This window comes from Mandrillus leucophaeus, unplaced genomic scaffold (genome assembly GCF_000951045.1).
Source record: "Mandrillus leucophaeus isolate KB7577 unplaced genomic scaffold, Mleu.le_1.0 Scaffold1, whole genome shotgun sequence".
Classification (NCBI taxonomy): domain Eukaryota; kingdom Metazoa; phylum Chordata; class Mammalia; order Primates; family Cercopithecidae; genus Mandrillus; species Mandrillus leucophaeus.
This window is the reverse complement of record NW_012098097.1, coordinates 9,532,514-9,536,633: the sequence shown is the minus strand read 5'-3', so window position 1 is coordinate 9,536,633 and position 4,120 is coordinate 9,532,514. Positions and strand designations below refer to the sequence as shown.

At 54.8% G+C, this 4,120-nt stretch overlaps 1 protein-coding gene across 1 annotated transcript in view; it reads left to right on the top strand.

Annotated features, from left to right (window-relative positions):
* Nucleotides 1-341: 341 nt before the first annotated feature.
* Nucleotides 342-4,120, top strand: part of QRICH2 (glutamine rich 2) — a 42,095-nt gene continuing 38,316 nt past the window's right edge. Inside the window, exons 1-3 of the mRNA XM_011966099.1 lie at nucleotides 342-557; nucleotides 3,327-3,386; nucleotides 3,750-3,860. The gene's annotated coding sequence lies outside the window, so the exon portion shown is untranslated. The remainder of the gene's footprint in view (nucleotides 558-3,326; nucleotides 3,387-3,749; nucleotides 3,861-4,120) is intronic.

Here is a 4,120-nt window from a genome sequence, read left to right as displayed (position 1 = left end):
GCGCACAGCTCTTGACAGCCACGATGCCGCCCGCGACCACGGTCTCCCTCCGGGAGCTGGCGGACCTCTCCATCGGCACCCCGGAGGTGGGCGCCGTCAACTTCACGGCCCTGCACACGCTCATCGTGGCCATGCTCAAGAACCTCGACCTCCAAAATACCCGGATCGACTTCCAGGCCCCGTCGCCAGAGTCCAGCCACTCGCTGCTGTCCGCCCGGAGCTCGCTGAACACCCCATACCTGCCCGCGCCCAAGGAGGCTCCCAAGGGGGCGCCCCGGGAGAAGCGCAGGGGCGTGGGTCGGGTGCCTCCATCAGCACTGGAGAGCCAAGTGAAGGACCTGGGTGGCCAGGTGGAGGACCTGAGCAAGCAGCTGAAGCGCGTGGACAGCCAGATGCAGGGCATTGCCACGCACGTGCAGCGCTTCTCTCAGGCCAGTGGGCTCGATCTGGCCTCGCAAGAGTGGCCGGAGGAGCAGGAGGTGGCCATGCAGGTGCTCGATAGGGTGCGGACTGGGAGTATCTTGAAGGACGCCGCCGAGGAGCTCAGCTTTGCCAGGGTGAGGGCGCACGTGGAGGCACGCGCAGGCCGTCTCTCTCCTCCAGGCCGCTTCTCTCCTCCAGGCCGCTTCTCTCCTCCAGGCCGCTTCCCTCCTCCAGGCCGCTTCCCTCCTCCAGGCCGCCCTCCAGGCCTAGCCGAGTCCCCACCCATCGTGGAGGGGCGAGCGGTGGTTTGGACGGAGGGGATGGGGACCGAGAAGGTGCTAGGCCTCAGTGCGACTGGCTAGATAGAATGGCCCATGCTCTATCTTGCAGTCCATGGGGCTGCTTTAAGATGTCATGCGCCGGGCGTGGTGGCTCAAGCCTGTAATCCCAGCACTTTGGGAGGCCGAGACGGGCGGATCACGAGGTCAGGGAGGCTGAGGCAGGAGAATCACTTGAACCCAGGAGGCAGAGCTTGCAGTGAGCTGAGATCCAGCCACTGCACTCCAGCCTGGGTGACAGAGTGAGACTCTGTCTAAAAAAAAAAAAAAAAAAAAAAAGATGTCATGCAAGACCTGAAAACCCTAAAAGAAAGCCACTGAAAGGCGCAGGGCCTCCCCGAGCTGGAGGGGCCTGAGGACCCCACCTCCCGAGCCTAGTGGCCCCATCCCACCCCACTCCTTCCTAGCCCCTGTTTACAAGAGAGGTTTGCCCACCACTTATCAGACATCCAAGGATCAGAGCTGGCCCAGAGTGGGGCCCACAACTTCTCAGAAGATTGTTAGAGTGAATTCCCTTTTTAAAAAGAATAAAGACATAAAGAGATAGGCACTGAGGACAAAGGCTCCCAGAGAAGGGGAGTCAGGATGGAGAGTTGGACCTCAGCTCCCTGTGGCCATGACACAAGCTACAGCAGGCAGGGGACAGTTTCACTTGGACTTTTTTGTTTTCTTTTTTTTTTTGAGACAGAGTCTCACTCTGTCACCCAGGCTGAAGTGCAGTGGTGCAGTCTCGGCTCACTGCAACCTCCGCCTACCGGACTCAAGTGATTCTCCTGCCTCAGCCTCCCGAGTAGCTAGGATTATAGGCGCGTGCCACCATGCCCGGCTAATTTTTGTAGTTTTAGTAGAGATGGGGTTTCACCATGTTGGCCGGGCTGGTCTCAAACTCCTGACCTCAAGTGATCTGCCCGCCTTGGCCTCCCAAAGTGCTGGGATTACAGGCATGAGCCACTGAGCCCTACTTTCAACTGGACTTTTGTTTTCTTGGAGGGACAAGTGCATATAATCATTGAGCACAAGTATTATCCAGTGAATAGCAGGAAGCAACGCAGGTCAGCGCCGGGAGGTAATAGACACGTGCACGTCTCAGAGCCACCTTAGGTTGGTCCTGAAAGAAAAAGCAGAAGCAACTAGGAAGGCAGCTGGACAGGGAGGCCAAGAGACAGGAGGGGCAAAAGAGGCTGGGAAGAGGCAGGAGGAAGAGGCCAAGCCCCAGCAGGGGAGCCCTGGCCGCTCATGCCCTCCTGCCATATCACCCCAGGTCTCGAGACCCCAGCACCAATTCACTTTTGCTCTGGGAAGCAAGTTTGCTTTCCTTTTCAAACTTTAAAGTGTGGTAGGGTTTTTTTTTGTTTTCTTTTTCTTTTTCTTTTTGAGACAGTCTCACTCTGTCACCCAGATGGAGTCCAGTGGCGTGTTGTTGGCTCACTGCAACTCCATCTCCTGGGTTCAAGGAATTCTCCTGCCTCAGTCTCCCTAGTAGCTAGGATTATAGGTGCATACCACCACACCCAGCTAATTTTTGTACTTTTAGTAGAGATGGGGTTTTACCATGTTGGCCAGGCTGGTCTCGAACTCCTGACCTAAAGTGATCCTCCTGCCTCGGCCTCCCAAAGTGTTGGGATTACAGGCAAGAGCCGCTGCTCCTGGCCTTTTAATTTTTAGCTAATCTTAGATTCTACAAGTTTGCAAAAGTTATAAAGTTTTATTTTTATTAATATATTCTTTCTTAACCCCAAATATGATAGTAAGCACCTTATGTTGTAGCGATTTGCTTTGGTTCTTTTGAGGTGCTTTTCTCTTTAGACAGCACCCATGTTCAGCTACTGTTGAGGTACCTGGCACCACCTGCAAGGCAAGTGGGCCTCATCCTACAGGCTTTCATGAGTGGATTGGAGCAAACTGAATCCCAGGACCAGAGGATCCCATCCCTGCAGCAGCACTTACTCTTACTGTGCTACCAGCCAGGCCCCCCACTGTATCTCACTTCCCTTCCTGCACTTGGCTGGGAAAAGACCCAGGAGCCTGGGCTGACTGGCCAGGTAAAAACCAGGTAGAAGGCAGGGGCTCCTGCCTGTAATCCCAGCACTGTGGGAGGCCGAGGCTGGAGGATTGCTTGGACCCAGGAGTTCGAGACCAGCTTGGGCAACATGGCAAGATCTTATCTCTACAAACAAGTGTTTAAAATTAGCTGGATGTGGTGGTGCATGCCTGAAGTACCAGCTACTCAGGAGGCTGAGGTGGGAGGATTGCTTGAGCCTGAGAGGTCAAGGCTGCAGTGAGCTGTGGTGGCACCATTGCACTGCAGCCTGGGTGACAGAGCGAGACCCTGTCTCAAAAAAAAAAAAAGGAAACCAAAAAAACCCCCAAAAAACTCAAGTAGAAGAAACCCTCCCTTTCCATAAGAGCCACACGCATTCCCCCTTTCCTTGTCTCCTGGCACTGAGTCACTGTGTGTGCGAGTATGCGTGTGTGTGTGAGTGAGTGTGAGAGTGTGTGTGTGCACATGTGAGTGTGCATGGGTAGGGGCCGCTGTCATTCTCCTTTCCTGAACTCTTCTTCTAGGTAATTCTACAGCGGGTTGATGAACTAGAGAAGCTACTCAAAGATCGGGAACAATTCCTGGTAATACCAGCCAGTTCCATGGGAAGGGGCTCTCCAGGGGGCTGGCCCTCTCTCAGCGTGGCCCTCTTTCCAGGGCTTGTCCATCCAGGGCAGGCAGTGTGTGCCTTCTGCCTCTCAAGTCTCTGCCCCTGGGTTGGAGGGGAATCTGTCTCATCCCTGCCCAGCGCTCTACGGGTGCTCACATGGAACAGAGGACTGTCTTCCCGACCTTCACTGGTCACTTGAAGGGTGATGAATTCTCCTTGGGCCTGGGGCTGGGGCTGGGAAGGATCCACCCAGATCCTGTTAGACCAAGTCTGTCCCTAAAGCTTCTTGGGATTAATCGAGGGGTGTATGTGTGTGTGTCTTGTCTGTCACTGTCAGGAACTAGTCAGCCGGAAGCTGAGTTTGGTTCCTGGTGCAGAAGAAGTCACCATGGTCACCTGGGAAGAGCTGGAGCAGGCAATTACAGACGGCTGGAGAGCCTCACAAGCGGTGAACTAGTGGGGGCCTGGGCCGTGGGGTGGGGCTCCCCAGAACCTCTCGCTTTGTACAGTTGCACAGAATTCTGTTCTACGGATGTTCATAATTTGCAAGTTTCATTGATATGGGTATTTTAAATGGTTTTTCCAATCTTAAGAACAAGGTAGGCCGGGCGGTGGCTCAAGCCTGTAATCCCAGCACTTTGGGAGGCCGAGACGGGTGGATCACGAGGTTAGGAGATCGAGACCATCCTGGCTAACACGGTGAAACCC